Source organism: Montipora capricornis, chromosome 3 (genome assembly GCF_036669925.1).
Source record: "Montipora capricornis isolate CH-2021 chromosome 3, ASM3666992v2, whole genome shotgun sequence".
Lineage (NCBI taxonomy): Eukaryota > Metazoa > Cnidaria > Anthozoa > Scleractinia > Acroporidae > Montipora > Montipora capricornis.
The window spans coordinates 58,063,967-58,073,966 of record NC_090885.1 but is presented as its reverse complement, the minus strand read 5'-3'; the positions used below and the strand labels follow the sequence as shown (position 1 = coordinate 58,073,966).

General features: G+C 36.7%; 2 long non-coding RNA genes across 2 annotated transcripts in view; one reads left to right on the top strand and one right to left on the bottom strand.

The window, feature by feature from the left end:
* LOC138043483 (uncharacterized) overlaps positions 1 to 10,000 on the bottom strand; it is a 97,039-nt gene that overhangs the window by 8,342 nt on the left and 78,697 nt on the right. The gene's annotated exons all lie outside the window — the stretch shown is intronic.
* The window catches only part of LOC138043482 (uncharacterized), a 36,664-nt gene that overhangs the window by 16,134 nt on the left and 10,530 nt on the right, over positions 1 to 10,000 (top strand). Inside the window, exon 2 of the long non-coding RNA XR_011131270.1 lies at positions 3,862 to 4,035. This is a non-coding gene — a long non-coding RNA (uncharacterized lncRNA). The remainder of the gene's footprint in view (positions 1 to 3,861; positions 4,036 to 10,000) is intronic.

Below are 10,000 nucleotides of genomic sequence, written 5' to 3'. Positions count from 1 at the left end.
AAAAAAAAAAAAATTTCAGTACCTGTCACTCCTCCCATCGATGCAACATCAACACAAGAAATGAGGATGTTTTTTTTTTCTTTAACTTTGCCTCGAGTACTTGAATAAGGGAATCGGAACATTACAACGCATATACCTACCTGATTGTTCTTGAATAAATAGGTAAAATATCTTTGAACCGCCTGTTTTCAAAAGGAGGTAATCAAGTCAAGAAAATAAATCACATTTTAGGCAAACGAAACAATTAGTTATTGGTTAATTTCGTTCAAAGAACTGATTTTATTTGTTACATACGAATTCACTAAAGCTTGTCATCCAGGTATAATCCAAAGAATATAAGCAAAGAGTATATTACGATAATGGTGAAGGCTGATAACAATCAGTTGCCATAAAATGTATCTATATTCAGAGAAAAAAATTACGTTTTCCTCCGTGAAATATGGAATGGTTTGTCGGTGGGTTACATTGGATAGCATTTTGATGTCAGTAAGTACTATTTTTACCTCAATAACTGAGCCGATTACAAACCACAAATATCCTATTTGAGCTCAATTCAAGAAATTTCGCCAAGACGTTAGCCTTGGCAAAACCGCCAAGTAACCAATTGTTCTGAGTGCTATCTGCAAAGGTAATTAGATTGCACCTTTCAAAATCAAGGACAAGGAAGACTTTAAAAAAGAAATTAAGATTAATAAAATAAACTCCATATTACTTAATCCCCTCATTATCCTCATCAAAAAGGACATTAATAATGATTAACCAGATTGCCTTATAACATTTTCGAAGATGGAGTGAGACGATAAAGTACTTATGCCTCCAAATCCAAGCTTTTATTTCAGATAATAATCATAACGTCACGGACGCACTACTATTGAGAAAGGAGACCTGAAAGACGAACAAAGCTGCGAGAAATATTGGAATCATTTCACACCCATTCTTCAACCCACAAATTTGTGGTTTCCCCTCCAAAAGATTCTTCAAATCACCAACACAAAGCACTTAACAATGAAAAAAAAAGGAATAATCATAAAAATTCAGCTCAAATTCTTCAGGTTTTTTGCCGATAAATACGTTTAAAAAGCGCTTCACTCCAAACAAAATTGTCTTTACCTAAAAAAACTATGGAAAATGCTGATTTCAGGACAAATTTACTTGAGAGATAAGCGTTATAAGATTGCCACGACTTTACATGATGCGATTGTGATTAATTTTTGTTTCAACCTTAAGAGCAGAAAACTATCACATTAAAGTCTCAATCTTTGCACTTATGCCACTTCAACTAGCGTACAGAACGTTTTTAATCACCCCATCAAAATCATTTGCTCTTAATTTTAATTCCACTTTCAATAAACCACAACAAATCAGCTAGGGCGTTAGTTTTGAAAACAGATGTGTCGTAGCTAAGCTATATTGCTCCTCAGCTGAAGGGCAATTGATAAAAACGACTCCTTAAAATGGGGTAAAATACCCTCGGCGGGAGTGCGGAATTCTCTTTTCAAAGCCACTGAGGTTCAGAGTTATTTAAACAATTTTCGAGTGCCCTTTGTGGTCCCTAAATCGAGCACTCTAAAGTAAACTTTACAAAGAAAGCTATTTGATTATCTTTTTTTGAGAAGCTAAACAAGCGGTGAGAAGTAGAAAACAGGCATCATCCACTGAGCTCCGGCAAACACCTTCATAGTTACTAAAAGGGCAATTTTGTCTTCGATTGACCTAAGCTACTCCTTCTTTAAAAATGTGAGGCGGAACATCTGTTACGGAATATTGCATAGAAACCATCATACATTGACACCATCATATATAAAGAGAAATTGAAGATATCTAACCTTCCAAAGTTCGGAACCCCAACAACACTGAGAGCAGAATACAACTCACTAAACAGTGTACAATTTTTCTTGAGGTTTCCACCGCATTTATTTTAACACAATCGATCATGAATTAAATTGTTCTGTCATGTTTAGTTATAAAATATATATATACAATATTGGGCACCCCGGCAATGTTCGTGTCACCCCAGGGTTCAATTAACACACATTAGTCTATAAACACTGAATTTCCTTGAAGAATAACGAGTGCTTTCCAACACAAAAGAAGCAAATCTATTGTCAGCATCTTTCACTTTCCTTATACCTTTTGAACAAAGATCTCAATTGTTTGTTTACAGATAGGTAAATTCTCAGGCTGGGTGGAATTTCAAGCTTTGTTACCGGTACTGATAAGCTAACAGCTAGATTAAGACACAGTGTGATATGAGAAACTGAAGAATGGTTGTAATAGAGGCCAAGCGATTTCACGAAATGACCATTTTAAAACTTTCGATGCGTGTTTTTAAATTCTACAGGTTTGTTTTGACATGTACCTTCTTCAACACGTGCTTGATACAAAAAGCGAAGAAACAGCGTGCAAATGCAAACCATAAAAATTAAACAAATGAGAACAAAGAAAGTTTTATCTCATGATTTCTTTGTTTTTAGTTGCATTGTTCAAAAGTTAGAACACTCGACAGAAGAATCAATGAAAACAAGAAAGGCGATTGATATAACCACTCAGGTTTGTGAATAAAACCAATTGAACCGTTTCACGATAAAGTGACTTCTCAGGTTAACATTAAATAGACCGTTCACTTCTAAAACGAGATTTGTGATCTTTGCCAAGCACCTGTCCAACCGGCTTAAGATAAAACACAAGATTTTCGATTTCCAAGATAGCCGAAAGATGACAATTCGAAGAAAATGACATAACTGCGTAGATAACACGGTATTTCCTGACTCAATGATCCTAACAGGACTTATGAATAGTCCGATTGAAAATATGACGCAACTATCCGCAGTTGTTAGCAGCATTTATTTAGAAGAAAGGTCAGTGACTAAATGCCACCGGTCTGGCAACCAGGACATCAAATAAAACTTCTCAAAATGTCATGCAAACGTTCAGTAAAACTAGCAACAAAGCAATGGGTAAACTGGGAGAAAGTAAGAGTGAGGTATTTTTTGTTGAGAAATTAGCGTGTTTTGTAAATGACCAAAAACAACTATCATTAATGGAGTCGCCAACTTGAAAGACAAGTTAAAGTGTTCTTTACTGTGGCCAATCTTCCTCTAAACCAAGTAGACAAGAAACCAAATTGTTAGGAAAGTTTTACAACCAGTAGAATAACAGTATATCACGGTTATGTCGATCCTTTCCTTGGCACACTGATTCAAAGCAATGAGGCATATTGTTAGCTAAATCTTTCATTCCAATTAACTTGAGGAATGGAAACCAATGAACACGTTTTATACAACTGAGGGCCCCAGTGTTAAATTTCATTTTCCGTGACAAAACCAAGAAGCTAAGTGCAGTTTAAAACAACTGATCTTTTGAAAACTGAAAGTGTTTAGTCAGCCATGTCTTGTGTCCTGCTGTGTCTTTGAAGCAATCCACCAAGTTCATCAAATGCCTCCAACAGAGAAATAATGCCAGAGCCAATATTGCGTTTACACTCCGGAAATTGATGCTCTAAGGGTAGTTTAAATGTTATATGGAAGGACTTCTACTGTAACTAACCTCATGCCATAGTTGGCTTGTCGGTCTGCATGGATTCACCAAATCCTTACGTTCAGTTTCCCTCGACAAAGTGAGACTTTTAATTACTAAACGGCCAGTCAACCGCTGATTCTTCTGAAACATTTAGAATCATTTATTTGGAGAATGAGTGTCAAATTCACCCTTGTTGATAGTAATTTTGAGCTTTGCAATTGTCCAAATTTGTGACTATAGCTAATTTGACCTGACCATTTAATAGGCAACAAGACTTCAAAGTTGCAGTTATAAGCTAATGTTTCCAATTTTTTTCCTTTTCACAAAACGTTTTTTTATAAGTTGAAAAAAAAAAGGGCAGGTAACCGATTGGAATCAAGAAGTCCCAAAGCCAGCATGACTGACTCATGAAAGAAAAGTGGCTGCTGACAGTTGACTGCAGAGAAAGAGGCCTTCCTCGAATCGCTGAAGTACAAGTTTCTCCAAAAGGACTGACTGGTGACAACAGAGGATGAGGTGAAAATGCAAAATTACCGGGGACGCATGTAACATACACGCCAAAATGTAAGCGATAAAAGTCGGAACAGAGGTGCAGGGATAGAGCAGTGGTGAGAGCACCAATGTAGCCTGGGTTCGATTCCCAGACTAGGCGTCATATGTGGGTTGAGTTTGTTGGTTCTCTACTCTGCACCGAGAGGTTTTCTCCGGGTACTCCGGTTTCCCCTCTCCTTTTGAAATGATTTGCGTTAATTGTTAATTCCAGTTCACAGTGTCGTCAATTATTGTGCGCCAACGCTAGAATGCTAGAACGCTAGAATGCTAGAACGACTAGACACTTAAATAAAGTTCCTTTCCTTTCCTTTTTCTTTTCCCTCTTGGTGTCCATGGTAAAGGCATTACGGGGCTTAAGAAATTCAACAATGGCTATAGATGAAGCAATAATCAATGCTAAGTTCTCGCAACAGGTTCATGGCTGTGGGGAAGAGACAAAAGTCAGTAGGTGCCACTGATAAGTCAACGTAAAGAGCAAACTACATCATAAGTCGGTAATATTACAAAGACAATCCAGTAATTTTGACTAATGGAAGGGGAATAGAGCCTTGTGACAACGATCTGTGTGATTTGTAACGTAAACAGGGCTTGCTATACAATATTGCTGTACATAACGATACCACATACCTAAATTATTCGAAATACACAGGTTGGCAAAGAAGTGACAGCAGGCCCTATATGAATATCACATTTTTCCATTTCCAGCACTTCTTGCTTGAATGGCCTGCATAAAAAAGCCCACCACGCCTAAAATTAAGATTCTCTCTGCAGACTTCAAGGGGAGAGTATAAATTTGCTATTTTTTGCTGAATAATGAACACAAGTATAGAAAGAAGGCCCTATTTTAGAGGAAATAGCCACTTTGGAAACACACAAAATTGTTTGGAAGGCGTTTCAATTCCAGCCAACAAACGCAGTGGTTAAATAACATTGTTAGCAAAGCTGAAGGTTACGAGACTGGAATGAAAATTTGGCCGTTCTGAATCTGACGAGTTGTACTAGAAAATACCAGTTTGAGATAATGAATCCGCTAAACTGAATATCTGAAATGCGAACAGTGGATTTATATTTATAAATCTACCTTACATGTTTGAGCCAGTCCCAAAACGATTCAGTGCAGTTCTAGAAGAAAGAAGACGAAGTGCCCACATGCACCCAACCGGGAAGATTGAGGTTTTAACCACTTTAAACTTCAATTGCAACAGAAATGTCTAAAGTCACGAAGACCGAACTGTTTTATGCTTAAATGTAAGCTATACTTTTTCACCTTTTGTTAACCAGCGTCTTAGTCCCTGTCTTTAATATAACAACATGTAAGCTATACTTTTTCACCTTTGTTAACCAGCGTCTTAGTCGCTGTCTTTAATATAACAAAGTTTATGCAGAGGGGCGGCGCGGCTTTGCCACAAATAAACAACAAAAAATTGTCAACTGGAATTCTTCAACTGTATACTCTTCTACTGTATACTCTTCAGCAAGACTCTTCTACCCTTAAGAATATACTTCAGTCTAACTCAGCTTTTAAATGGCCGCTCATGATCTAAAAAAATTTTGTGCCGTTTTTCACAAAGTAAGATTGTCCTGGTCTGCATACGTGAAGCGTGCAATTTATATTTACAGAGGATGACAAAGCAACGAAGGTAAATATTTGACAGCTAAGGACAAGCGCAATGCTCTTGAATATTCCGTTTTTCGACGCAGTCCATTTTTGTCTCTGTTCCGCTGTAATTGATATAGTATAAAATATGTCATCCCAGACGCTGGCTTCATTTTTTTCCTTCATCGTGTTCGACGGAGTCCTTTCGTTATCATTTGTCTGAAAGTTCTACCCCGCTATTTGAAACCTCCTTATCCAAGTATCCTATAAGCTTATGAGTAATTTAAAGCCTATCTCAAAAATATCACAAGACTTGGTGAAATGACCCCTACATTACAACTAGAATGACCGAAAAAAACAAAAAAAAAAACCAAATGACAGAACTAACAGGAGAGGCGTTCAAACTGATGCTCGGATTACTAGTTCGGGCGCAGTTTGCCAAACTAGTTCGGACGCTTTGTTTTGACAAACAAATTATTGCTGATACTGCTAGGACTAAAATGACGAAGAGTGGAATAGTAGTCACAAAAATAATGTGTCATTAAGCATTAGCTCAGGGAATAAGTGAAATGATAGGTTTTATTTAGACATAAACTCGGAAAAATTCCGAGTCATTGCTTTCACTTTTGTAAACCGTATCTCTTGCGTAAATTTTTGGGTTACATCATTACAGTTCTTCACCGGGCTAAAACCCATTTAGCGCGGTCAAAAGAGAATTTCAAGCGAGAAATTCTGCAGCTGAAATAGTAAGTAAATTAACCAAATTCTGACTAAACGTCTCATTTTGATTCGTTTGACGGCTTACTAAATTTACCGGTAGTAATTGCTTACTTTATAAATGATAGGATCTTCACGTATTTATCTGCCTTGCCCTTTCAGAAGGCACCCGGTGGGCATCCATATCTGGCTATTTTTCCTTCCCAAATGTTCTTATTTTTCCCCTACAAATTAAGACAGTGAAACACCTGTGGACGTTAAATATTGCAAAGGAATTTTTTTACAGTACGGCAAAATGACTGGGTAGAGATAAGTATATTTGAGCGAATTATACAAAGACAAATGATAACTGGCAAACATGGCACCTACGGGCCACCGTGAAGTATCTAATTCAGTTAGTTGAGCAATGCGAGACAATTGCAGTTTAAAAGCAAAGAAGACAAATTAATACCTGAGCAAGAGTTATAAACAAATGAATAATTTCGTAGTTCTCAAGGAGTAAAACCAACCAACAACCACTAAACGAAAGAGCGTAAGCTTTGCACCTTTTGTCACAATTACTAGTTTCTCTATGAAACTAAATTTAAATTTGCTCCATGCATATTTTATCAAACATTTTAACAAGGTATAAAAGTAAATTTATCAGGATCTTTCTTGTTAGGACTTAATTACGTACATCATTTATTGGTAAAAAACTCATGTATAATATATGATATCGGTAGATAGTATTAATCTGAAAATTCTTCCAAGTTTAAGTTGAGATTAAGCATCAAGATTGCACATATAAAAAGCCCTTGCTTTGTCAGGAGCAAGGATATGTTACCGAGATTTCATTTGCATTAACCGAAAACTAGAATTCTTCTCCTTCTTCATATTTTTATTATTATTGCTAATAATCTCAGATAGAATCTGGTTTTCATTGGTTCCGGGCAACAACCAGTTGTCTAGGGAAACCAAGAAGCGTCCTTCATTGTACTTTCCTCTCCTGCCTACATTTCCAGCACTTTCCTAAGAATCCTTGCCGATCCTATTCTTATTATTATTATCATTATTATTATTTATTTATTTATTTCTTTATTTTTATCATTATTATTATTATTATTATTATTATTATTATTATTATTATTATTATTATTATCATTATTTTCAGGCAGGTAAAGATTACATGAGTAGAGCCAAAGCCAGGGGCTTAAATGGCTAAATGATCAGCAGGGAAAGAGGAAATAATTTACGTACATACTGGCAAGAATTTAGACACACGACTACAAATACACACAAACATATACGCTCGTAATACAAATTGTCAAGGAGATTTACAAATAATTTAAGATTATAATTACTGTCCTAGTGACATGTTGTCCCACAGTCAGGGACTTAAATAATACGTTTTCGACTCTTTTTGAAATTATTGATTATACGGCAGTTTCGTACAGTAACAGGGATGTCACTCCAAATAATAGGTGCTTGATGACAAAAAGCAACTTATTACCTTAAACAAGATTTATGTAAGTTATTCAGTGTAAGATTTATGTACGTGAGAAAGAGTTTGGCAATTATGGTAATCACAATTAAAGTGGAGAGGGGAAGACCGTCACAGCAGGAGGTAAACGCCTAGAAGGTTATTGAAATGTGAAAAAACAATGCAAGAGATTTGAAATGAATGTATAGGGAAAAGGCGTGCAGTTTAGAAAAGAGGGGTTTAGAGTGAAAACGTAGAGGCAAGAACTTTCAGGGGCACCCAACGAGAATATAGGTCAAAACCACTTAGACATAGCATGGTTAAACGTCTTTTAGTATTTAAACGGTAGATATAGGCATATGTAGATATAGACATCTGTTTGGATTTCCTAGCTGAAAGTCTAGTGATCCGAAAATTACAGGGATCAAAACTTAACTTTTCGAAAATTTCAGCCGGAAAAAAGGCTCCCGAAAATTCTAGGTGAGCTTTTTAGGGTAAAAATCCGTTAAAAATGGGCAATTATACCATCTTTTAGATGTTGGAAATCCTAAGACAGGCAGGCAAGCAAGAAATTTTACAAGAAAAGTTCCGAAAATTCTAGATCTCAAATCGTCTTCCGAACAGTTATTTTCAGAAAATTGACGTTGGGTGCCCCTGAACTTTGTAATGATGTGAATAGTAAGCTTATTAGCATGAAACCACGACTATGAAACATGAAGAAGCTCTTGGTTAACATTATTCATTAGAGCAGGCAGGTGTTTATGACGATAGAAGACATTTGTATCGTCAGCAAAGAGAATAAATGCAAGATATTTAGAAGAGAGAAAAAATCATTAATATAAGTAAGAAAAAGGAGAGGACTAGGCACTGAACCTTGGGGAACCCCACACACAACCTTATTGTTCGAAGAAATGTGACCACGGATCATTACATATGGTTGCCTATTAGTTAGGTACCTTGCAAACCAAGCTAAGGGAACACCACCGATACCATAATAATTAAAAATTTCAATGAGGAGCTCATGGTCAATAGTATCTAACGCTTTCTTAAGGTCAATGAAAACTCCTTTAGTATACAGTAAACACCCGCATATAAGACCTTAGAATTTAAGAACCTGTTAGGGACCCCTCTCACATAAGAACCTTGTTAACCTAAAAAAATTGAACAGGTTCTTATTTTAGAAAACGACCTTGAAACTTCAGGCGACTGGAACAACGACTTTGATTTGTTATGTGGATTTTGCATGAGAATTCTGTCATCTATTGTTTCATTGTAAATATGCTTTCAGGCTTGGTAGGTCTACACATCTTAGATGTTACAGTTTTACATCATGATTTCATGTCTAGAACATTGAGGACATACATGTAAAGAACAAAATAAGCTGTATAGTTATGCTTTATTGTTATTACTGCAAATATCTAGAAAAATTACATTTCCCTTAAAGCCACTTGTCATAGAGTAGATATCTTTTGTGGAAATAAGAACCAATTTGAGAACCTACATAGATAGCCTAAAACTACTGTAAATACCATTTCCAGTTAGAACCTATTTAGCCCGACTTGGAAAAACCTAAGTTCTTATGTGCGGGTGTCTACTGTATTCATTGTTTTCGAAACCTTCAAAAATGTAGTTGACAAGTTTAAGAATAGCCATGGAAGTGGATTGAAGTGGTCTGAAACCATATTTGATGATGATTGAGAAACCTAAACACTAAGTAATGTTCTGCAGCTTCTCGAGAACTTTTGAAAGACATGGGAGAATAGAAATAAGTCTATAGTTAGAGAATAGAGAAGGATCACCAGAATTAAAAATCGGAAGAACCTTGGCAATTTTGAGTTTATCAGGAAACACGCTGCAAGAAAAAATGAGATTACAGACATGAGACAAAGGGGTTGCAAGCCCCACCGCCCCCCGCAAGCCCCACCGCGCACCGGTGGCTCAGTTGGTTGAGCACCGGGCTGTCACGCGGGAGGTCGTGAGTTCAACTCCGGCCGGACTAACCCTCGGGGGTCTTTAAATAACTGAGGAGAAAGTGCTGCCTTTGTAATTACATCTGCAAATGGTTAGACTCTCTAGTCTTCTCGGATAAGGACGATAAGCCGGACGTCCCGTCTCACAACCCTTGTTCATTAACTCCGTGGGACGTTAAAGATCCC